Source organism: Panthera leo, chromosome B2 (assembly GCF_018350215.1).
Source record: "Panthera leo isolate Ple1 chromosome B2, P.leo_Ple1_pat1.1, whole genome shotgun sequence".
In the NCBI taxonomy this organism is placed as follows: Eukaryota; Metazoa; Chordata; class Mammalia; order Carnivora; family Felidae; genus Panthera; species Panthera leo.
This window is the reverse complement of record NC_056683.1, coordinates 36,803,492-36,830,195: the sequence shown is the minus strand read 5'-3', so window position 1 is coordinate 36,830,195 and position 26,704 is coordinate 36,803,492. Positions and strand designations below refer to the sequence as shown.

The 26,704-nt window shown below is 40.2% G+C and overlaps 1 protein-coding gene across 5 annotated transcripts in view; it reads left to right on the top strand.

The window, feature by feature from the left end:
• Positions 1-11,541: 11,541 nt before the first annotated feature.
• Positions 11,542-26,704, top strand: part of BTBD9 (BTB domain containing 9) — a 413,308-nt gene continuing 398,145 nt past the window's right edge. For 4 of the 5 annotated variants that reach the window (XM_042938624.1, XM_042938627.1, XM_042938628.1 and 1 more), the window contains exon 1: positions 11,542-11,671. The gene's annotated coding sequence lies outside the window, so the exon portion shown is untranslated. Of the gene's footprint in view, positions 11,672-11,838; positions 11,919-26,704 lie in introns of those variants that run through there. The other variant, XM_042938625.1, reaches the window with a different exon arrangement.

Genomic DNA, 26,704 nt, shown 5'->3' with positions numbered 1-26,704 from the left:
TTATATGGTCAATTAATCTATGACAAACGAGGCAAGAATATGCAATGGGAAAAAGAATGTTCAATAAATGGTATTGGGGAAAATGGAGAGCTACATGCAAAAGAATGAAACTGGACCACTTTTTTACACCATACACAAAAATAAGCTCAAAATGAATCAAGGACCTAAATGTGAGACTTGAAGCCATAAAAATCCAGCACAGGCAGCACAGGCAGCAGTTTCTCTGACATGGAGTATAGCAACATTTTTCTAGATATGTCTCCTGAAGCAAGGGAAACAAAAGCAAAAATAAACTGTTGGGACTACATCAAAATAAAAAGCTTCTGCAAAGGAAACAGTCAACAAAGTAAAAGATAACCTACTGAATAGAAGATACTTTGCAAATGACCTATCTGGCAAAGGGTTAGGAGCCAAAATATATACTTATACAACTCAACACCCAAAAAACCAAATAATCCAATTAAAAAATGAGCAGAAGACATGGACATTTTTCCAAAGACATACAGATGGCCAACAGACACATGAAAACATGTTCAACAACACTAATGAGGGAAATGCAAATCAAAACCACAATAAGATGTCATCTCACACCTGTCAGAACGGCTAAAATAAAAAACACAAGAAAACAGGTTTTGGCGAGGATGTGGAGAAAGGGGAACCCTCTTGCACTGTTGGTGGGAATGCAAACTGGTGCAGCCACTGTGGAAAACTGTATGGGGTTTCCTCAAAAAATTAAATATAGAATTACCCTATGATCCAGTTATTCCACTACTGGGTATTTGCCCAAAGAATATGGAAACACAAATTTGAAAAGATATATGCACCCCTATGTCTACTGCAGCATTATTTACACTAGCCGAATTATAGAAGCAGCCTGTGTCCATTGATAGATGAATGGATAAAGAAGATGTGATATATATGTGTGTGTATATATATCTGTATATATCTCTATATATGTGTATACACACACACACACACACACACACACACACACACACACACACATAGTGAAAGATTACTCAGCTATAGAAAGAATGAAATCTTGCCATATGCAACAATGTGGACAGTATGAAGCTAAGTGACATAAAACAGGGAAAGACAAATACCATGTGAGTTCATTCATGCGGAATTTAAAAAACAAATGAACAAAGAAAAAAAGAAAAACCAGAAAACAGACTCTAAACTACAGAGAACAAACTGGTCAGCAGAGAGGAGATGGGTGGGGGATGGATGAAATAGGTGAAGGGGGATTAAGAGTGCACTTAACGATGAGCACTGAGTAATGTATAGTTGTCCAATCACTATATTGTACACCTGAAAGTAACTTAACACTGTATGGTAACTGAAGTGGAATTAAAAAAATAAATAAATAAAGAGGTAATTGTTAAAATGAAAATAAAAAAAATAAAAATACTAGTTTTTCCTTTTCCTCAGAACTGTTTTGGTCACATAGTAAAGCTTTTGATGTTAGATGTCATTTACTGCATTGTGGCTAGTGAATGAGAACTGTATCACTTCTTCCTTTCGAAATTTACTATAATTTTCTTTGTGAACAAACATATGCTTGACACTCGCGGACAGTATGTATCTTCTGTTATGGGCTACTAAGTTCTATTTACAACTGCTAGATCAAAGTCACTGAGAATTTAAGTAACCTCCACAGCCACTGCTATCTCCTCCCCCTCCTCCTTCCTCTTTTTCTTCTTCCCCCTCCTCTTCCTCTTATTTGTCTACTTGGTGCATTGAATTCTGAGAAACACATACTAAAGTCCCCTAAGTAAATTTTTGAAAAGTTTTTGCCTTATATAGTTTGCTACTATAGTGTTTGATACATAAAGATTTATAACAGATCTTCACTTCTTGGGCTTTTATCATACAAAATATCCTTTCTTTCTCTGTGTAATGCTGTTGATTTTGAATTGCATTATATGTGAACTTAATATTGCCACCTCTGCTTTCTTTTTGTTTGCATTTAGCTGAAAGTTTTGCTCTCCTTTCTCCCTTTTAAAGTTTGTCTACTTTATTATCTTTAGCTAGCCAAACAAAGTATATAGAAAAAAAGTGAATAGTTGCCCTCTCCTCCTCCAATAACAGTTATCTTGAAGAAATTTACATTAAAAAGTTGGTGTATACCTGTCCTTCAACACCATTCTCTAAGTCCATAAAAGTAAGTATAAATGTGTTGCACTTGGCTGAATAATGGCTCCCTGAAGTAACCAGGTCCTAATCTCTGGGGCCCATGAGTGGTACGTTATATGGAAAAATGGTCATTGTATATGTAGCTAAATTGGGGATCTTGAGATGAGGAGGTTATCCTGGATTATCTGGGTGGGCCCTAAATGCAATCATAAGGGTCCTTGTAAGAAAGAGTCAGAGGGATATTTGACACAGAAGAGAACAAGACAATCTGACAGTGACAGTAGAGATTGGAGTGATGTGGCGACAAGCCAAGGAACGCTGGCTGCCACCAGAAGCTGGAAAAGACAAAGGACAGACACGCCTCCACACGACTCTGAAGAGAACATGAAAATTAAAGATACTTATAATAATCTTTGATATGTCTCTAGACACATAATGGGTATACAATGCTCCATTAACTCTCAAGGTATGAATATAGTTCCAGCACTCTGATCTCTCCTAACCAAATTAAAAAAATTTTTTTTTCGTCTATTTATTTTTGAGAGACAGAGAGAGAGACAAAGCATGAGGAGGGGAGGGGCAGAGAGAGACACACACAGAACCCGAGGCAGGCTCCAGGCTCCGAGCTGTCAGCACAGAGCCCAATGCTGGGCTTGAACCCACAAACCATGAGATCATGATCCAGATTGAAGTCAGACACTCAACTGACTGAGCCACCCACGTGCCCCGCTCCTAATCAAATTTAAATTGGCTTAAGCACCCAGATGTCATTTAGGTAGGAAATACAGAATCCCTCCATTGGGCTATTCCCATTGACCCTAAATTGATTTTTCTCAATGAAATATAAATACCTTCTGTATCAAATCATCTGGAGGTATTGTTAAGAAAGACTCACAATATCCATTAATCAGAATCTCTTAGGAGTGTCTGGGTGGCTCAGTCGGTTATGCATCCGACTCTTGGTTTCGGCCCAGGTCATGATCTAACAGTTCGTGAGTTTCAGCCTCACATTGGGCTCCATGCTGACAGCACGGAGTCTGCTTGGGATTCTCTCTCTCCCTCTCTTTCTGCCCCCCCTCTGCTCCCTCTCTTTGTCTTTCTCAAAATAAATTAAAATTTTTTTAAAAATCTTTGGCAGTGGGACGCGACATGCCCCAGATCACTCTTTTTTTTGTTTATTTTTGAGAGGGAGAGCGAGCAAGAGAGAGGAGAGAGCAAGGGAGGGGCAGAGTGAGAGATAGACCTAGAATGTGAAGCAGGCTTCAGGCTTTGAGCTGTCAGCACAGAGCCTGGGGCTCGAACTCGTGAACCACGAGATCATGACCTGAGCTGAAGTTGGATGCTTAACTGACTGAGCCACCCAGATGCCCTGCCCCAGGTCATTCTTACACACACTTAACACATGACCTTTCTTAATTCCTATGAGACTGAAATTCCTATGAGACTTTTAGACTGGCACTCTCCAATAGAATTTTGTACAATGATAGAAGTGTTCTACACATGCACTGTCCAGCCTATAGCCACATGTGGTTATTGAGCCCTTGCAATGTGACTGGTATTACTGAGGAACCAAATTTCTAATTTAATTAAATGTAAAAGGTCACATGTGGCTAGAGGCTACCATATTGGACAGCGCAGTTTTAGACTATTAGTCCTTTAGGCACCCTCTGTGCCTGGTACATGGTAACCTGTGAATAAAAACGGAAACAGGAAACAGGTCTGTGCTATTTCAATTTTTTGAGGTTCCTGGTATATTAAGAAATGACAAAACAGGATTACAAAATTTGTGGTATACTGTAACTGTTTACCTTACACTCTTTGGTTTTCTTCTGATGAGGAATTTTAAGATCTCCTCTCTAAGCAGTTTTCACATATGCAATACCATACTACTAACTACAGCCACCATGCTGTATATTCCATCTCCATGACTTATTTTATAAGAAGTTTGTACCTTCTGACTCCCTTCATCCATTTCATCCACTCTCCATCCTCTGCCTCTGGTAACTACAAATCTGTTCTCTGGACGTTTGAGCTTGGTTTTGTTGTTATTGTTTTAGATTCCACATTTAAGTTAGATCATAGGGCGTTTGTTTTTCTGTCTGACTTATTTCGTTTAGTATAATGCCCTCAAGGCTCATCCAAGTTATTGTAAATGGCAAGATTTCATTCTTTTTCATGGTCGAATAATATCTATTGTTCATATATACCACATTATCCTTATCCATTCATCTGTTGGACACTTTATTTCCGTATCTGGGTTGTTTTAAAGAATACTTCAGTGAGCATGGGAGCACATATATGTTTTTATATTAGTGTTTTTGTTTTCTTCAGATATATACCCAGAAGTGGAATTGCTGGATCATATGGTAGTTCCATTTTTAATCTTTTGAGGAAGCTCCATACTGTTTTCCACAGTGGCTGCCCTGACTTACATTCCTGCCAACAGTGCATAAGTGTTCCCTTTTCTCCACATCCTCGCCAACACTTGTTATTTCTTAACTTACACTTTCAAAGAAGCCTTATTGTCCTATTCTCAGGATAATTACAAGATTAAAATATTACATCATAGGCACATTATTGTCTGATGACAATGCCTAATTGTTATGGGGTATTCAATTGCCTTTCTACCTTTAAATTAACCAACATAAAAGATGTATTAAGACAATGATGAATTCTGCTTTAAGATTTTCCATGTACCTTCAGTTAAAGCATATATGTGCAAATACATACATCAGTGAATACAAATCAGATCACTAATACATGGTAGAAAGGAATTTAAACCAAGAATATAATTTAGATTAGATTACAAAAATTCTGGCTTACTAAAAGAATATAGAGAGGTTCTGAGAAATTATTTGGTTGGAGAATTAGGGATTTGAAGTTTCCTACTTATGTTTGCCAATCATTACTTTATCTACCTCTATCAGAAGGAAAAAGCAAAATTAAAAGAATGACATGGTAAAGATTTGCAATGACATTACAACTTCTTTGAAAATAATTCGTATTCCTAGCTTTATTTAGCTGAAGTGAAACCCTAGAGACCTTATAAACAAGACATTGTTATCAGCATGGAAGAAACTTAAGTTTCAACTCCTGCTTGAAGGGTAAGTGGCTACCTTTAAGGTAGTCATCATTAAATGTTTATCATTCATTTCTCTACATTTTCCCACAATCAACTGAGGTGGCTAGTGCAATTACACATAGCATGTGGAAAGTTATAAATAAGTCTGAGCAATAGAAAACCCAAATTTAAGTAGGTTAGGACCAGGAAACAAATTAGAATGCAGATAGGCAGGCCACAGGTTCCTATTCAGGCACTAAAGCTGAACTGAAACTTGACTCAGAGCTTCATCATGGCCAAAGTGAAAAGGGAAACACGTCCAATTATATAATCTACTTGTCTGTAAGGAAGACATATTCAGTTATTTAAGGATAGCCAAGCATTTCATGACACTTGGCTCTGAAAAAAAATTCTCTCATGGGATTTTCCATGAGAAACATAAAATGACTGACTGCACAAAACTCTACAGTAAACGCACTAGTGGGCTCTGTGGAGCTGTCTCTTCTAGAATCCCTTAATGTATGCTGAAGACACAATATTCAAAAACAAGTCATTAAAAGGCTCCTGGTAGGGGGCAAGGAAGGTTTATGTGTGTATGAGCTCAGGATAATACAATCAGGTATGTAATTTTCTAATGAACCAGCTAATATTCTGTAGTTGACTGAAGGCTAATTCATATTTAGAATTCAGTAATGCAAATAGCAGATCGTTGACAGCCTTTTGTGAAGAATAAGTCCCAATGAGATTCTCACCTACATAGAAACACTTCTGTCTACAAAGTGGTGAACAGAGTGACAAACTAGAGGGAACCCAGGATTTTCCTTTAAAAACAACTCTTCAAAAATAAGAAAAATTAATAAGTATTTAAGTCCATAAAGTTCTACCCAATTGAGCAGAGGGTCTGCAAACCCACATACTGTTTTGTTTGTTTTGTTTCGACAAAATTCATGTTAGTTACCAATACTTAGAGATCAATAGATTTCAAGTCTGGCAACCCTGGATGCTCCTATCACGACTTGGCAACAATCTGTTGTGTGAAGAGTACAGCGCTCACTCATCCCTGAGGCATCTGAATGCCCTGTTGGAAAATGAAGATTTGGATTGAAAAATCTTCAAAGAAGAAATTATCAGTTGTTCACGTTGGCTATAGAAAAATCTGAATGCTCCCCTGAAATGAATGACTTTTAGTGGATTATCCAGTAAATCTACCTGCAGGAATTACTTGCAAAATATACCCTTAAATAAAGAAATGAATCTGGTGTTAAGTTACTGGATCGAAGCCAATTAAACTTGAGAACATGCACCAAAATAATACTTTTAATTTTAGGACAGGTGATCTTTATCCATTCTTTCAGCCAATGGTAAACCACAAAATCAACTGTATATTAAAGATCATTACAATAAAATATCAGCATTAAGGAAGATAATCAACTTCCTATCTCTAAAGCAAGGTAGCATATGTCAAAAGAATCCATGGTAGATTGAAAGTGGTTTCAAATTACTTAGCTACAGGTTAAAAACAAGGAGGGCCACAACTTGCTTCTACTTGAAATATCTTCTGATATATCTGAACACAAATTCTATTCATCTGGACTTACAAGAAATGCAGAAATCCTGGTTTCCTAGGAACTAGGATTCTGTATTGAACTCATGGAATTTAACCTGAAACTAGTTCTTGTCCACAAAGTCTGAGAAATCATTTGATGAAAGTATGCTTTTATTTGCTTTTTTAAATTTGTAATTATAAATGTACAGTCAAAAATTTGTAAAATAAAGAAGCGTTTAGATTATTTTTCCCCCAACTTTTTAGTTTGAAAAATTTCAAACCAACAGAATACAGATATGCAGGCCAACGCAGTTACTAAAGCTGAGGCACAAATTTACTTGGAACTTCTAGGCAGTCAAAGTGAAAGGAGACAACAGCCAGTTATATAATTCACATTGCCTATACAGAGAAAACATATCAGTTACTCAAGTATAGCCAAGTGTTTCATGACATCTGGCCTGAGAAAAAATTATCTTGTGTTCACTCAATAAGGAATACAAAGCAATATCACACACAAACAACATTCCTACGGTAACTGCATTGATGAGTTCTGGAAACTATATCGTCTAGAATTCCTCCATGTCAGCAGGGGGTGCTTGGTATAAAGGTAGCAGCCTGGAGGTTAAAAGCATGGACTCTAGACCCTCACTGCCTAGGGCTGAATCCTGGCCCCATCAGTTATTAATTGTGTGAAAATCAGGAAAAATATTTCCTGATTTATAGTATTGTGATTAATATCACAAATATCAAAGAGCTGGTATGAGGCTCAAGTGGGCTAATGCCTATTATGTACTTAAAACAGGACCTGGAACAGAGCAAGCATCATCGTAATTACAGTAAATGCTAAAATAAAGGTGTGCACATGATGTAATAGTACAGAGGAAGGGCACTTAAACCAAGAGCCTGAGGGAAGGTTTCCTGGAAGGAGGATGCCTGTGCTGGGTCCAAATCTTAGTGTACTACTTAACTGTTATTAGTATGACCTTGATCAGATTACTTAAACTTTGTATCCTGACCTGCTACAACAGAGATATAATGTCAGTTGTTGATACAATAAAGCTGATGTTTGCAAAATTAAATGAGATAATACACGAGAATTAGATGAGCAAATGTAATAGAGCATGGAAATATAACAAATAGCTGTTTCTTCTGGGATTTGGTAGAAAAGTAAAAAAATTCCTCTTGCATTCAACTATTATGTATGTCCATTTTTTCCAGTTAAACAGGGTTCTTAGCTGGGAAGTAGCTGTACATGAATAACCTTTTAGATCACAACAAAACTACCTAAATGGAATGTTAAATGATCAGCATTGGCTTAGCAGAGCTCTCATTTTTTTTAATCACCGTGGGAAATGTCTTGGTACCCTTACATCCACCTTTGAGGTATGCTGTGCCTACCTGAGAGAGTAGGTAAATACCTTGATTTCAATTAGACAAAATCAGTTACTCCCTTATCTGTATCACTTTATACATACTCCATGTCACTTCATACAGATTTCTACTACAGCACATAGTGTATTGTGTTACAGTTAAGAGTTCATTCAATTTGTACCTTGCTTTGTTTTAAAAAGAACTACAGCAATTAGTTATATCGTTATGTGTTTATCTCCCTTCCAAAATTGTGAGCTTCTCAGATAACTGGGTCATGTCCACCTGGACAGAAGCTAGTATATAAATATACTGACACTCAATGTCTGGTGAAATAATCTAAGTAGGATTTGAAGGGTGCTGTTACAAGCAAATGAGTCTAATATAAAGTTGGGGGGATTATCTAGGAATTTATGTGAAAATCATAGGCTCAGCCTGATCTCTCCTTCGGTACAGGAGAAAACCAAAGCCTGGAAGAGTTAAGTGATTTGCCCAAGGTTACCCAGCTAGTTAACTGCCAGAACCAAGCAAGACTAGAGTCTCAAACTCCCATCAACCAGTCCGAAGGCCAATCCACTATATTGACCTGCCTTTCAGACCCCAGTCATTTGATGTCTATATCCACTACTTTACTAAAGCCATTATTATTGGTCACCAATCCCTTTTGTGTTGCTAAATCTAGTCAGTGCTTTTCAGCCATTGATAGACTTAACCTGTTTGTAATCTCTGACTCTGATGACCCCATCTCCATCTGGCAATTCCTTCCAACCTTGGCTTTTGAGGCATTATGCTCACCTAGCTCTTCTATCTCTCTGGCCATTGTTCCTCAGACTTCTTTGTGGGCTTCTGTTCATCTGTCACTCCCCTTTATTTATTTATTTATTTATTTATTTATTTATTTTAAATATAATTTATTGTCAAATTGGTTTCCATACAACACCCAGTGCTCATCCCAACAAGTGCCCTCCTCAATGCCCATCGCCCACTTTCCCCTCTCCCCCACCCCCCATTGTCACTCCCCTTTAAAGTCAGTGCTTCCTGGGACTGTATTCCTTGGTCCTTTTTATTGTTTCTTCTAGATTTTCTCCTGATTGATCTCATCCATGCCTAGAACTTAAATTACCAATTACAAGTTAACGTCCTCTAAATCTATGTTATTTTGACTCAACTTCTCTCCTCATTCATAGATCTGTGTAACTCAACTGCTTATTGGATGTTTTCCTCCGGATACGGAGGTTCCCTCCATCAAGTCACAGTTACAGCGCAGCAGTCTTTGAGGGAACCTGAGGAACTTGCACCCTTCTTTTTCAGATAAAGGAGAATGTGGCAGAAGACCAACCATCATCTTTACTACTGACTACTAGTTTCCTATTCCCGTTGTAGCAAATACCACAAACTTAGTAAAGAACACAAATTTACTACCTTAGAGTTCTGGAGATCAGAACTCCTCTAAAATCGAGCTATCGGCAGAGCTGCGTTCTTTCTGCGTTCTAAGGAAGAATCCATTCCCTTGCCTCTTCCGGCTTGCAGAGCTGTCTGCATTCCTTGGCTCCATCTTCAGTGCCAGCAGTGCAGAGTCTTCAAATCTCTCTTTCTCTCTGACCTTTGTTTCCTTCATCATATCTCTATCCCTGATTCTGACCTTCCTGCCTCAAAGCCCAGCCAGATAATCGAAGATAATCTCTCCATCTCAAGATTCTTAACTTAATCACACCTTGCAAAGTCCCTTTTGCCATGGAAGGGAGGGAGCATATTCAGATTCTGGAGATCAGGGCATGAACATCTTTGGGGGGCCATTACTCTGTATGATACAACTGGCAAAGTTGATATTGAATATTGCCTGTGGATAGCAAGCTTCATAATGCCAAACTCTGAAATTAAATAGGTTTACTAACTTTGTAGTCCTGGGCCGGGCACCCTCAACCCCACCCCAGGTCCTGGTCTTCCAGAACAGGAGAACACCAGGGCATTGCACTCTGCCCGATATGGGGCTTGAACCTACAAACTGTGAGGTCATGACCTGAGCTGAAACCAACAGTCAGGTGCTTAACCACTTAGCTTAACCACTTAATTTACTGAGCCACCCAGGTGCCCCTAGTTTTTCCTTTTAAAATCACCATCAGAAAGTTACTGCTCTAGGGAGGAGTGAGCTGGGGCAGGTGCAGTGAGAGGCCAGGAGTGTTATTTTAATGGATTCACTCCAGATGGAAAGAGACATCATGAGTGGAGAGTGTTTCCCCAACAAATATATCTATATTTGAACTCATCATCATCTCATCCCACAAATCTGATCATCCTCCGAGGCTGTCAACACCACTATCTATTAACTTAGTACAGAGACTTTGTACTCATTTTTCTTCCCATCTTGTGAAACGGTTCCACCATCTACTATGGCACCCATACTAGAAACTTGGTCTACTCACGTATCCTCCAACCTCCCACTCAGTACTGTCAATTCTACCACCTTAATAGCACTCACATCTATTCCTTTCCCTACATTCCTACTGCCAATACCTTTGTTAAGACTCTTATCGCTTAACTGGAATACAGCAATGGCCTCAATACTGGCCTCTCTGCCTCAAGACCTAACCTCTTTCCTGTCCATTTTTCACTTCCATACCTTTGCTCATAAAACACCTTTTGCCTGAAATTATGTCCTTTTTGGTTAGTCTCCAAACCCTGGCACCCCAGTTTGCCCAAGCGTCAAGCAAAACTGACTATCCAACATCAGCCAGGATCAGACTTAAGTTTCTGACTCCAAAGTCCATGCTCTCATCTGCTCCTGCTCGACTGCCTTCTAACAAAAATATTTTAAAGTCTAATGGGCTTTATACTTTACAAAGAACCTCCGCATACAGTATTTTATCTTAGCTTCACAATTCCTCAGTGTAGGCAGGATGGGTACCGTTACCCCATTTATAAAATGAGGAAACGGGAGTTCAAGGCTCGATCCATCACACCCTGTTGCTGGGTTAACGAGTGTCACTCAGCAGTCTTCCGCGTTAACCGCACCCTCAGCCCGCTTTGGTCCCCCTTTTGTATAACCTTCCTGCACTTTGCAGAAGTAGCCCATAGGATCCGCGCCAGTCTGGACAAGGCAGCTGCTCTTTCCGCCACAGGCGCCCTGGAACCTCGCGACGGGGACCTTCCCATCTGCCGTGACGCGATCGGTGACACCACACAGTGACGTGTGGTGACGTGCTTACCCGGAGCCAGGTGCCGGCAGGGCAGCCACACCCTGGGGCCCCCAACTCAGGAGGGCGACGGGTCGGGCGGGTGGGGAAACGGCGCAAAACCCACCAAAGGCCACATCCGAGCCCTAAACCCTCGGATCCCGCCCGCTGCCGACCGGTTGCTAAGTGACGCCAGCGCGCAGAGGCGCGTGCGCGGCCACGGCGGTGTGCGTGAAGGCGGACGCGCGCCGCGGCGGCGGCGGCGGCGGCGGCGAGGACGGCGGCGACGGCAGCGGCCGAGGGGGCGGTGGCTATAAGGGGGGTGCGGAGCAGGCGGAAGAGGCGTCCGTGCGGGCGGCTAGGTCGCAGAGAAACATCGTTGGGGTGAGTAGCCGGGACCTCGCAGGGGAGGTGGGGCCTGGCCGCACCTGCTGCGCGGGCCCGGGGCGCGGAGACGCGCACCCCCACAGTACCCGCGCGCGCCGCTCCACGCCCCTCTGCCGCTTTTTCCGGGGGCGGGGAAGGAGAGGGGACGGGGGCTGGCGAGGGTCAGTTCCTAGGCGCTGGCGCTCCGGGAAGCGGCAGCGAGGTGCGGACGGAGACTGCGTGTTCCCGGAAGGTGTAGTGGGAAGTAGGTGTCTGGGGGCGTCGAGGTGGCTTTGCCAGGCTCCCCGACAGAGGAGTCGGAATCAGGAGAAGCCCGGGTTCCCAGAACAGCCTCGCAGCCTGCCTGAGACGAGGTTGACCGGGATGGAGAGGAGGTGGAACCGGGGACGTAGTAGGGCTGGGATTCGGAAAGTTTGGCACTGCTGGGGCCTTCCTCGCCCCTGCCCTGGCTGGGCTCCGAGGAGGAGCCGGTTGTTATGGAGAGAGTTGTGAATCAGTGCCTGCGTGCGGCGTCAGACACACCCACGACCTGGGGAAGGCGATTGTCAGTACTGATAGGGGGCAGCTAACCTGTTGCCTGGAGTTTCCAACTTCACATGTGTGTGCACGTGCGTAATGCACGCATACAACTTTGCCCTAGGCATTTTATCACGTTGCTACAGATTTTAAGGCCAGGGGGCAGATATCCATCCTAAATTCTCACTTCCCTCTGGACTCAAATCAGCTGTTTTATTTCTCAGAACCTGTTGTGTTTCTGTCATTACTAGGGCCAAAAAAAAGTATGGAGGCACTGTTTTTTATTTTCCTTAATAGAAGTACAGACGTCCTATTTCCTAGGCACAAAATACAGATTCTGTTCAACGTGTGAGCTGGAAAATGTTGGTGGACAGACAAGCCTGAGTGTGAAGGTGTAGCAAATCATCAGCCCAGTGCTTTCAATGTGCTGGCTCCCCTCGTGAGTCAATGTGTGGTGATTGTAGTTGCCATCCTTGGGAGAAAAGAGTATTGAAGATAGGGAAAAAGTCGGTATTTTCTGACTTTTGATTAAGGCAATGCCTAGAACAGAGGTAGATGATACTGAAATTTAATCAGGATCTGTGCAAGAAAATTGAAGAAACATAACTTGTAAGTTTTCATTCAGCTCTAAAATTTTGTGGTTCAGTTTCATAACTGAGGATCTGTGAAGTATGCTGCCTGAGGTGCTTACGTCTTGGAACCAGTAATCTTGCTCTGTAGCACCTAGAGTACTGGAAATTCAGTGTCTCTTGCTCACTGGACTAGGTAGCTTTTAGGACAGGTGTCGTGTCTTTTTTATTCATGGCTTTATCTTCAGCATCTACACAGGTTTTGCCACAGAGTAGGCATACAATAAGGTATTTGTCATATATTACACTGTGTATGAGTGTTTATCAATGAATCTAGCTTAGTCCATCAAGGAGTTAATATACGTTCTCCCCCCCCCCCCCCCCATCATGTTATATGTGGGAAAAGGGAAAAGAGTTATATGGGTACAAATGACATAGAAAACCTGGCTTTTTTTTGATAAAGAGCAAATAGACTGGGGGTGCCTGGGTGGTTCAGTCAGTGCAGCGTCAGACTCTTGATTTCTGCTTAGGTCATGATCTCACTTTCATGAGATCAAGCCCTGAATCGGGCTCCACACTGAGCATGGATCTTGCTTAAGATTCTCTCTCTCTTCTTCCACCCTTCTCCCCTGCTCATGCTCTCTCTCTAAAATAAAAATAAATAAATACATTTCTAAAAAAGTGTAAATACTCTGGGCACAATTGGCTAAGTGTGATTCTTCATCTTAGGTCTTGATCCTAGGATGGTGAGTTCAAACTCCGCATTGGGCTCCTCACTGAGTGTGAAACCTACTTGGAAAAAAAAAAAAAGCAAATAGTTTGTTATGTGTATGTCAAATGTATGAGCAAAAATATGTCAAATCATTATGAAACCAAATGAGGCAGTATGTAAACAGGTGCTATGTGAGATGCTATACTTTAAGTGCAGTAGAAATTTAGAAAAGATAAGACCTGTGGTGGGCTGAGTTAATGAACTCTTTGGAAGAAGTGAGATTTGATCAGGTCTTTGAAAGAGCTATAAAATTTGAATTAGAGAAGAGGTAAGGTATCATGTTGAGAAAATTGTGTGAATGTGCTTGATGAGGGAGATATTGAGGAGACCTACATGTCTGGTGAGTGTAGTTTAAGGTCTCTGATAGGGAGATATTGGAGAGAGAAGGTTTAGCAGATTGGGAAGGAAAAGTGTTAAGACTAAGGCACTCACTGATAACAAGATAGGGGCTGCTTGCTAGGTGGGATGGGAATTGTGTTAGAATAGTCTTAGACAAGAATAAGTGTTATCCTTACTTAAAATTAAGGGATATTGGGGCGCCTGGGTGGCGCAGTCGGTTAAGCGTCCGACTTCAGCCAGGTCACGATCTCGCGGTCTGTGAGTTCGAGCCCCGCGTCAGGCTCTGGGCTGATGGCTCGGAGCCTGGAGCCTGTTTCCGATTCTCTGTCTCCCTCTCTCTCTGCCCCTCCCCCGTTCATGCTCTGTCTCTCTCTGTCCCAAAAATAAATTTAAAAAGTTGAAAAAAAAAATTAAAAAAAAAATTAAGGGATATTATGGTTGAATCAGGATTGGGTTGTTGTATACTTCTGATGTCAATTACTAATTTGAATAAATGCCTCATTAATGTGAGTGTATCTTATGTACTTTGTCAGCAGCACGTGTCCCCATTTCTAAAATCTACCTAATGTGCTTGGGCCTTTCCACTGGAAATCTGAAATGATGTACCCAAAGCAATTATCCAGCTATTCTCAGTGACACAGTTTTGCTTGGGATTATCTTTTAGAGTGCCCTGTGAGGTTTGTACTTAACCTCTGGTTCTGTAAAATATACAAGTAACGTTTGCTGGGAAAGGAGTCTGTTTGAAGAAGGATGCTAAAAAGCATTGACAAAAAGATTTGAGAAAATTAAAGATATTGCTGCTGAGTATTGAACCTTTGTTCTTCATAATATCTTTTGTTGTTATGTGGAAATTCTTCAGGCCCGTTAAACCTGAAGCTGAATTGCTAACCTACCATGTGTAAAGTTGCAACACCAAATGTTGCATTATTTAACAACTCAGCAAATATTTATCGGGTGCTGGCTATGGCTAGATATTGTGGTGGGTGCTGGGAAGACAAAGAACATGACACGGTAAGCCCAAACCCTGTGAGTTACTACATGTTCATTAGACGAGACAAACCCCTAAACTTGGGATGTTATGATAAGAGTTAATCACCTTGGAATAAGTAAAATGCTGAGGGCATTGATCACTTTGGAGGAAAAAAAATTGATAGAATCAGGGAAAGCTTTAAAAAGAAGAGGATAGAACTTAGCCCTGCAGGTTAAGTAGAATTTTGCCACATGTAAAAGGGAAAACACATAGTCCAGGAAGAGGGGAGAGCATAAGCACAGTTGCTAGAGATTAATATCAATAGGGTTTTTGGAAAACCTTGAATTGTTTCTTGATGAGACAGGAAAGATATGGTTGCAGCCAAACTTTGAGGGGTTTTCATTCCATTCTAAAAAGCCTATATTTTCCCTCTTCCCATTCCAACCCCCGTGTTGGTGATGGAGGGCCTTGGAAAGTGGACTCATAAGAAAGTTAACTGGCAGTTCCCGTGCAGAGCTGCATTGGCATGGAGAGGCTAGCAGACCGGTTAGGGTATATGTAAGAGATGCTGGGAGCCCGAAGAGGGACAGCAGGAATGGATGGATTGTAGAGATATTTTAAAATCTCTCTAATAGAGAGTTGTTAAAATCTCTAAATGTTATGACCAGTTAGAGGTGAGAGAGAGTGAGAAGTTAAAGATGTGTCTAGCTTTAGTAACTGGTGATTATGATGACATTAAATTAGAAAATACAGGAGAAGTAACAGAATTGCAGTGGAGGGAAGAAATGATGGCATGTTAATTATCAGGTCCCTGTGTAGAGTTTGGAGAGGTCCACTGGGTGATTGGAAATTCTACTCCAGAGTTGATGAGACAGTTTAGGAATAATTGTAACAGTCTATAGGGCCAAGAGAATAGTACTATTCTAGGAGTAGTGTAGTAGTTAACACTGTGGACTTTGGAATCAGGAAAACCTGAAGTCTTGTCTATTTCATTTACTGATTGGGTCAGGTGACCTTGGACAAGTTGTTTAACATCTCTAAGCCTTAATTTCTTCTTAAAATTGGGGTTAATAATACTTCAAAGAATAGTTGTGGAGATTAAATAAATAGAATGTGCACAATGATTAGCATAATGCCTAGCTTATAAATGCTTAATAAATGATAGCTGTTGCTATTAATAGTGGTAGTAATAGTGACAGTTATAGAGGTAGTAGAAGAAGATACAACTACCCAGAAGAGTGGAGAATGAGAACTGGAAAGAACAAGGAATGGAACTTGTGGACATCAACACTTAGATTAAATTTAGATTGGTTCTCAAACTTGAGCATGCATTAGAAATACCTGAGGCCAACGATCTCTTTTGCAGTGCTGGTGGGAATGCAAACTGGTGCAGTCACTCTGGAAAACAGTATGGAGCTTCCTCAAAAAGTTAAAAATAGAATTACCCTATGACCCAGCAATTGAACTACTAGATATTTATCCAAGGGATACAGGTGTGCTGTTTCGAAGGGATACAGGCACCCCTATATTTATAGCAGCGCTATCAACAATAGCCAAAGTATGGAAAGAACCCAAATGTCCATCCATGGATGAATGGATAAAGAAGATGTGGTGTGTGTATATATATATACATATATACATATATATATATATATATGTATATATGTATATATATACATATATACATATACTTATATATATATGTATATATGTATATATATATGTATATATATATGGATTATTATCAGCAATCAAAAAGAATGAAATCTTGCATTTGCACCTATGTGGATGGAACTAGAGGGTATTATGCTAAGTGAAATTAGTCAGAGAAAGACAAATATAGGACTTAACTCATATGATAAATTTAAGATACAAAGCAGATGAACATAAGGAAAGGGAAGCAAAAATAATATAAAAACAGGGTGTGGGACAAAACGTAAGAGACTCTTAAATATGGAGAACAAACAGAGGGTTACTGGAAGGCTTGTGGGAGGGGGGTGGGCTAAATGGGCAAGGGACATTTAAGGTATTTACTCCTGAAATCATTGTTGCACTATATGCTAACTAATTTGGATATAAACAAAAAAAAAAAAAAGAAAAGAAATTCCTGAGGCCTTGATAAAACACAGATTGCTGGGCCCCACCCCCACAGTTTCTGATTCAGTAGGTCTGAGTGGGGATTGAGAATTTGCATTTTGAACAAGTTCTCAGGAGATGCTGATGCTGGTGTTCCCAAGACCTCACTTTGAGGACTACTGACTTAAAGGATGGATGAAAGGAGAGAAACCGGCATAGAGACTAACAAAAACTGGTGGACAGAGAACCAGGAGAGAGTGTAGAGAAGGATAGGGAGGTAGCAGCCTGCAGACTGTAGATCCACCAGTGTGCTTTCCAGTTCTGTAGACTTCATCTTGTTCTTATTTCTGTCTTCTCCAGAATTTGGCATAATACTTGGCACATAACAATGCTTGTTTGAACCTTGAAGCCCCTTACTACTGTCCTTGTGCATGATTGCATGTACTTCATGTGCAGATTTCATTCATTCTCTTATATCTCTGCTGAGTCATAGGGTACTGTTTCTAATGTTACACACACACGCACACACACACATACACACACTAACTACAGAAAATTTCTTTCAAATAGCTGATGCATTAGCTAGCTGCTGTGACTTTGAATTAGATATTTTTACTCTCCCCCCCTTTTATTTTTAATGTCAGAGAGTCCAAAATAATTGTCAGTAACAAGTGTCAGGAGGATAGTCTGTGTCTTGAATTAGGCACTTTGCAGGTTTACAAGGTAAGCAAATAGTATACTCCCTGTACCTTGGAAGTTTGCAGTAGGATGGGTGAAGGAAGGGAACAGGAGGAGATAAGATCACAGAAATGTGGATTGAGAGGAACCTCAATATAAAGGCTTTTTCCTTGTTTGCTGGTATACTTTGGATCTTATGTGTCTGAGGACTTTAGCATATAGAGCAAATATTAGTTCTAATCTCTGATAGGAAGTTAAAAGATTTACACTGTATAAGGAAATCAAACACTAGTTGTGCAAAGATATAAGTACTATAAAGAAATTTCAGGAGTTAAGTTGTAGTTTCATGATGGACTAGTTAGCTACTCACCATGCTTCTTTGGTTCTTGTTATCTCTCATTTATTTTTTCTGTTAATATTTAAGTGTTTTACTTACTATGTGCCAGAAACCGTAAAGTGCTGGGAAATAATTCTCTGGGCATCTAACACTGGCTTTAGTTAGGGGGTATGATACTGTGTAAATGAGTGTGCACACATGTCAGGAAGATCTGATATCTGCATTTTATAATTTTAAGAATATATTGATATGAGCAGACATCAAGAACTTGAAGTTAAATTCATTCAACCTATGTATGCAAGGGACCATGAAAAAATATAAGCTGAAAACCTGAGTGTCCTGACTTTCTGTCTTGTACCCTCATATTCTATCTTGTTCATAATCCCTCATATCCATTTTCTCCTTTCCATTCTTACTGCTTTTATCTTCGTTGAAATCCTCAATTTCTTGCCTGGATTATTGCATTAGAGTCTTTAACTATACAGCAGTGGTTCTAGGGACAGCATTAAAGTCTCCTGGTAACTTGTTTCAAGTGGAAATTTGTGGACCTCACTCTAGAAATTCTGATTCAGAAACTCTGGGGATGGTGCCTGGCGATCTGTTTTATTGCTCTGTCTAGGTGGTTCTGCTGCAACTAAAGTTTAGGAACCATGGACAGGGTGTTTGTAAAATTGTAGGAGCTTTTAAAGAAATTAGTAGATGCCAAAAGTGGAGAAAGAAGTGAACAATCTGTGAGAAGCAGGAACACATGAACCAAGCTGAGTAGGGTGTAAGGTACCTCCCACAAGGGGGAAGGAAGACTCATTTGTTTCCCTTCTGGCTGGCTTATTTGTCCTGTAGGGTACGTATTCTTTGGCCCAGGATCCTAAGCTCACACTGACGCTTTCTTGCTGGGACCCCAGCTCGCATAGAAAATGTCTGTATCTTTTGATGGCTTCCCTCAGGAATTCTACCAGACATTTAAAGCAGAGTTAATACCTATCCTTCTCAGGCTGCTCCAAAAAATAGAAATGGAAGGAAAACTTCCAGACTCATTCTATGAAGCCAGCATTACTTTGATTCCCAAACCAGACTGAGACCCCACAAAAAAAGAGAACTACAGGCCAATATCCCTGATGAATATGGATGCAAAAATTCTCAACAAGATACTAGCAAATCGAATTCAACAACATATAAAAAGAATTATTCACCATGATCCAGTGGGATTCATTCCTGGGCTGCAGTGTTGGTTCAATATTTGCAAATCAATCAATGTGATACATCACATTAATAAAGGAAAGGATGAGACCCATATGATCCTGTCAATATATGCATAAAAAGCATTTGACAAAATGCAGCATCTTTTCTTAAAAACTCTCAAGAAAGTCAGGATGGAAGGAACATACTTAAACACCATAAAAGCCATATATGAAAAGCCCACAGCTAATATCATCCTCAATGGGGAAAAACTGAGAGCTTTCCCCCTGAGATCGGGAATACGACAGGGATGTCCACTCTCACCACTGTTGTTTAACATAGTTTTGGAAGTCCTAGCATCAGTAATCAGACAACAAAATGAAATAAAAGGCATTTAAAATTGGCAAAGAAGAAGTCACACTTTCACTTTTTGCAGACAACATGATACTCTACATGGAAAACCCAAAAGACTCCACCAAAAGACTCCTGGAAGTGATACATGAATTCAGCAAAGTCGCAGGGTACAAAATCAATGTACAGAAATTGGTTGCATTTTTATACACCAATAATGAAGCAACAGAAAGAGAAATAAAGAAACTGATCCTGTTTACAGTTGTACCAAGAACCATAAAATACCTAGGAATAAACCTAACCAAAGATGTAAAAGATCTGTATGCTGAAAACTATAGAAAGCTTATGAAGGAAATTGAAGAAGACACAAAGAAATGGAAAAACATTCCGTGCTCATGGGTTGGAAGAATAAATATTGTTACAATGTCAATACTACCCAAAGCAATCTACACATTCAGTGCAATCCCAATCAAAATTGCACCAGCATTCTTCTCAAAGCTAGAACAAACAATCCTAAAATTTGTGTGGAACCACAAAAGACCCTGAATAGCCAAAGTAATACTGAAGAAGAAAACCAAAGCGGAGGTATCACAATCCCAGACTTTAGCCTCTACTACAAAGCTGTCATCATCAAGACAGTATGGTATTGGCACAGAAACAGAGACATAGACCAATGGAATAGAATAGAGAACCCAGAACTGGACCCAAAAATGTATGGCCAGCTAATCTTTGACAAAGCAGAGAAACATTTCCAAAGGAAAAAAGACAGTCTCTTTAGCAAATGGTGCTGGGAGAACTGGACAGCAATATGTAGAAGAATGAAACTAGACCACTTTCTTACACCACACACAAAAATAAACTCAAAATGGATGAAAGACCTAAATGTGAGACAGGAAACCATCAAAACCCTAGAGGAGAAAGCAGGCAACAACCTCTTTGACCTCAGCCGCAGCAATTTCTTACTAGACACATCTCCAAAGGCAAGGGAATTAAAAGCAAAAAATGGACTATTGGGACCTCATCAAGATAAAAAGCTTCTGCACTGCAAAGGAAACAATCAACAAAACTGAAAGGCAACCAACAGAATGGGAAAAGATATTTGCAAATGACATATCGGATAAAGGGCTAGTATCCAAAATCTATAAAGAACTCACCAAACTCCACACCTGAAAAATGAATAATCCAGGGAAGAAATGGGCAGAAGACATGAGTAGATACTTTTCCAAAGAAGACTTCTAGATGGCCAACAGACACGTGAAACTATGCTCAAGGTCAATCGTCATCAGGGAAATACAAATCAAAGCCACACTGAGATACCACCTCACACTGGTCAGAGTGGCTAAAATGAACAACTCAGGAAATAACAGATGCTGGCGAGGATGTGGAGAAACGGGAACCCTCTTCACTGTTGGTGGGAATGCAAACTGGTGCAGCCGCTCTGGAAAACAGTGTGGAGGTTCCTCAAAAAATTAAAAATAGAACTACCCTATGACCCAGCAATAGCACTGCTAGGAATTTACCCAAAGGATACAGGAGTGCTGATGCATAGGGGCACATGTACCCCAATGTTTATGGCAGCACTTTCAACAATAACCAAATTATGGAAGGAGCCCAAATGTCCATCAAGTGATGAATGGATAAAGAAGATGTGGTTTATATATACAATGGAATGCCACTTGACAATGAGAAAGAATGAAACCCTGCCATTTGCAGCAATGTGGATGGAACTGGAGGGTATTATGCTAAGTGAAATAAGTTACTCAGGGAAAGACAGATATATGTTTTCACTCTTATGTGGATCTTGAGGAACTTAACAGAAGACCATGGGGGAGTGGAAGGGGAAAAAATATTTACAAACAGGGAGGAAGGCAAACCATAAGAGACTCTTAAATACAGAGAAAAACTGAGGGTTGATGGGGGTTGGGGGAGAGGGGAAAGTGGGTGATGGGCATTGAGGAGGGCACTTGTTGGGATGAACACTGGGTGTTGTATGTAAGCCAATTTGACAATAAATTATATTAAAAAAAAAAAGAAAAAAATGTCTATATCTTAAAACTTCCTGTTTCTGTTGTCCAGCATAGCACACAAACAGAAAAGTATGTGGAACACAAATACTGCACTTAATGAATTAGTTTAAAGTAACATCCAATTTTTTGTCCCTCAGCTTAAGAATAAAACACTGTTGGGGGTGCCTGCGTGGCACAGTCAGTTGAACATCTGACTTCAGCTCAGGTCATGGTCTCGCAGTTTGTGAGTTTGAGCCCTACACCTGGCTCTCTGCTGTCAGCCTGTCAAGTTAGAGCCCGCTTCGGATCCTCTATTCCCCTCTCTCTGCCCTCCCCCCCCCCCCCGCTTGTGCTTTCTCAAAAATAGACATTTAAAATTAAAAAATACATAAAAAATAAAACATAAAACACTGCTGGTCCCTAGGCACTCATCAGGTGCCCTTTCCTGGCCCTTCCCAATCTCAGCATCTCTCCCAAAAGTAAACACTGTCCTGACTTTTATATTACTTCCTCTTATTTTAAGTTTTATCCCTTAAGTATACACTTCAAATACTTATAAGCTACTTGGCCTATTTTTGAACTTTTTATAAATGAAGTCATAAATGTGTATTCTTTGTGTTTGGCTTGTTTAATATTACATTTTTGAGATTATTCATCTTGTTGCATACAGCTAATTTTTTGATTTTCACTGCTGCATAGTATTCCATTTCAGGACTATACAATTTATCCTTTCTGCTTTTGGTGGACTTTTGGGTTGTTTCTAGGGCCTTTTGTTTTTTAGCTAGGATATTCTTATACATGCTCATGAACATATTTTACCTTAGGGTATAATAGTGTAGAACTACTGAGTCATATATTATACAGGTCTTTAATATCTGTAGGTAACAGCAAACTTTTCTAAAGTGGGTAACCTACTTAAATGTTTCTATTTATTTTTGAGTCTTTATATTATCACTTACATCAAGCCAGCTATTACTCCTACCATAGTTTTCAGTACCTAGCTGAAATCCTAGAAACAGAGAAGGCAGCTTAATGAAGAAACACCCTTTGTAACCAACACCTCAGCCAACATCAACTCATTACCTTTTTTAAAAAAATCATTTTTGGGGCACCCGGGTGGTTCAGTCAGTTAGGCATCCGACTTCGGCTTGGGTCACAATCTCGCGGTTTGCGGGCTCTGTGCTGACAGTTCAGAGCCTGGAGCCTGTTTCGGATTCTGTGTCTCCCTCTCTCTCTGCCCTCCCCTACTTGTGCTCTATCTCTCAAAAATAAATGAACTTTTTAAAAAAATCATTTTTTGAGGAGGTAATTTATGGACATGGTACAAAATTCAAAAATACAAAGGGGTACACAGTGGAAAGTAAGTCCTCCTTTCATTCTTACCTAACAGACCTCCAGTTCTTCCTTCTGGGAGCAGCCACTATCACCACTGATCTATTAATTTGTTCAGCAGATTTTTATTGAGTGCCACTGAAGCACCAGGCACTGTTACAGTGTTTGGAGACAGAGGAGTGAATAAAATAGGCAAAGATCTGCTCTCACTCATGGATTCTTCCATTCTATTAGAGGTGATTAAAAGTAGTAAAGATGCCTGTATACCTTTGCAGAAATATTCCGTGTGTATATGGTGTATTTTGTATTTGTTCTTAAACATAAATGTCACATACCACATTACTGCCCTTGCTTTTTTTGCATTGTATCTTGAGGGCTGTTCCATATTAGTAAATGAAAAGCCTGCCTCATTCTCTTTTAGCGGCCCTTACAGTGTTCCATTGTATGGTTGTTGTCAGGAAAAAACTGCGGAGGACTGAAATGGGCATAAAATATCCCTGACTGCCCTATCTAGTGCACTCTTCCAGGCTGTCTGTACCTTTCATTTTCTTTGAGCTGTTTTATAACTGTAAATTGTAGAAAACTGATAGTAATGCAGATGATTCTTATCCATAGGGACCAAGTAGGTTTTGTCTAGTGGAATGCAATCAGATGTTGTCCTGAGGATATAGACTAGTTTTGCATCTATTTGTAAGGCAGTGTTAGTATTCCACATAGGGTGCGTGTGTCTTGTGTGTGTGTGTTCTTTGACTTCTCCATTTAACTGATTATAATATCTTAATGAATGCTTCATTAATTAATGATTTAAATAAAATCATTAAATTAAAATATAAACCATTTGATATGGTTTATATTTGTATGTGTCATGATTTTTTAAAAATACTACCTTTTAACAGATACATTATAATAAGTTCCCTCTCGATGGCCACTTTATTTCTTCAGAAAGCAGTTCATACGAGTTTTAGACAGTTTTGGGCACAGAAAATCTGTGCTATCATAAAGCAGTACTTTGTGATGCTTCAACAAAGAGATTAATGGATGAGACTGTTTTGGTAGATCTTCCATCAAGCATTGTGACCTAGTCCCTGCCCTCAAGGAGTTTATAGTCTAGCGGAGGAGGAGGAGGAATGGTGTCAGATGAAGTGTAGCATGGATACTGGATAATCTAGGAGGTAGCTAAAATGAGGTTCCCCTAAGGGCAGAAAGAACAGCATGGACTTGCTTTCCTCACAGGATTTGCTTTTTTTCACACACCCCTGGTCTGGGCTTACTGAGGCAGAACTAAACATCGCCCTCTTTTCGATGCTTGGTGCCAGTGTACTTGTTTTTATGCTTATTGTGGAACTAGTCAAGTCTCGGGGACTCCAGTGGAATCCCGTGGCTCCAGTTGCCAGCACAGTGGTTTGTCTGTTCTTACAGATGGTGGCATTAGCAGGAGAATCTAGTGGAGTCACATAGTTGGGGTGGAAGTGGGTTAGTGGTTATATTCCAAAGTCAGGACAAAATGTAAAAATCAAGTACTGTGAAAATTTCCTTTAGAAGACCCTTTAATGCCTACAGAATCCCATGTCATGGTTCTCTTAATACAGGGAATGTCCCCAAATAAGGTAATTTGGATTATGGAGTTTAATTTTATTAGAAGTTTTGTTTGACGTCCTTAATTTGGCTTATTAACACCTCACCCTTACTAGCAATTCCTGGCTTGCCTCTACAGCACCACTAGGAAACTGTCTTGGCAGTTATGTAACTGGTGTTTGATAAAGTTCTCTCCGATACCTAGTTCCCTATTCTGTCAGTAGTCATCTTGTGTGCATTTATACTGTTTGCATTGATTTCTTTGCTCTACTGTTCTGTCACCCCTCCAGTAAGGTTTAATTACCCAAATATTAACGTAATGTTACACTTTGTTAACTACTGAGGAATTATGTACAATTTATTTCAATGGTATTAAATTCTTTTGATGTGAAAAAAACACTCTTTCAGAGGTTTTTTTTTTTTTTAATGTCTATTTTTGAGAGAGTGCAAGTTGTGGGGTGGGGGGGAAGGATGGGGGGAAGGACAGAGGATCCGAAACAGGCTCTGCGCTGACAGTCTGACAGCAGCAAGCCCCATGTGGGTCTTGAACTCACTAACCAGGAGATCATGACCTGGAGCAGAAGTCAGACATTCAACCGACTGAGCCACCCAGGCACCCACCCTCTCCAGAGTTTTTAAAGAAAGAGTTAATTTTCCTAAGGCAGGATAACTCTGTTCTACCACTTCTCTTCCTTTCTGTTGTCAGTGTTTCTCTTAGGCCTTCAATTAATTTTTTTGCCACCTCCGGTTATCAGTGATTGAGAAAATTCCCAAATCATTCATATCTTGTTTCAGGCTTGACTACAGCAAGGAACACTGAATGGAATCATTGAGTCTGGAGTGATGGGTAGCTCCAGCTATTTCTGACTCCTCTTTCTGTATAAGTAATTGAATTCACATAAGTTAAATTTCAGTATGATGTGACTCCTTTGTAGTAAGAATTGGCCTAATTCAGATGGAATTGGAGATGAGATTCCCAGGCAGCTTCCCTTTCATCCATGCAAACATCTGTTGATCTCCTGCTAAGTTATATCAAGTGCTGCAAATACAAAGGAGAATAATTTGTTTCCTGTCCACAAAGGATTTGTAAACTAGTGGGGGAGGTAGATTTAAAGGTAGATGATTGTAATATAAAGTGGTAAGTGCTGTGAGAATAATATATCAAGACTGTTAGCTTAGAATTTATATGCCATGAATACTTAGTCTATCAGTACTTCTGTGGAGATTCTTAATAAGCACTGATGTTCAGAGAAGGCTTCCTGGTGAATCTGATACCTTATTACCCCTAAAGAATAAGGCTTTAACCTGTGCAGGGGGTCAAGGGAATATGTATTTTTGACAGGGAGATGGCAAAGTGTGTCAGGGTCAGTGGTGTTGCTGAAGCATAAAGTGAGAGGCAGGGCATCCTCAGAGAGGAGGCTAGAGTGGTAGGCAAGGGTCAGTTCAGAGAGGCCTATGGATGTCCTGTCTGTGAACTTGTATACCATTCCAATGACCATAATATGATCATTAATTATAAAGTTACTAATAAACCACCTGTTAAGCACTTACTATATGCCAGGGACTATATTAAGTGTTCTGTAGTTATTTAATCCTCTTGGACATTCACAAGTGAAAATATGATTGGTTGGTTATTGGTTGGTTATTGTGCAAGCCAAGTGGATATGGAACTAAGGGGGATAAAATGGGAGGTGGGGAGATAGTTTGGAAGCTGTTGAAGTAGTGCAGGTGAGAGATGGTTGAAGCCTGAACTAGAGTAGAAGTTATTGGATAGGCATACAAAGGATGAATTAGAGGAATAATATTTAGGAGGTAAAATAAGATCTAATTAATTGATTACACAGGGTGGGGTCAGGGAAAGGAAAAAGTCAAGGGAAATATACAGGTTTTTAGCATGAGTTACTTGTGTGGTGATACTACCTTTTAAGGTAAAGGACAGTGGAGGAGGGCCTGCTTGAAGAGAAGATTAGTTTGGTATCGAGTATGCTGATTTGAAGTGCCAGTGGGGACATGTGGTGGAATCATATTGCAGGCACACAAATTTGAAATACAGAAGAGAGAGAGGTCTGGCTGAGAGATAGAGATTTGGAAGTTGGCAACCAGCAGTTGAAACCAGGAGGAATGATAAACTCACAAGGAAGGCGTGGCCCTGGGGAGTATGCGTCTTAAAGACGAAGTAGTGAAAGAAGAGACTCAGAGGTAAAATGAGAACCAGGAGAGGAGAGTGTCACAGAGGCTAAGGGAGTAGAGTTTCAAGCAGGGCATGTTCAAGAGTGTCACATGCTACCTCGAGATCCAGAAAGATAAGAATGGAAAGTGAATCTTGGGTATTC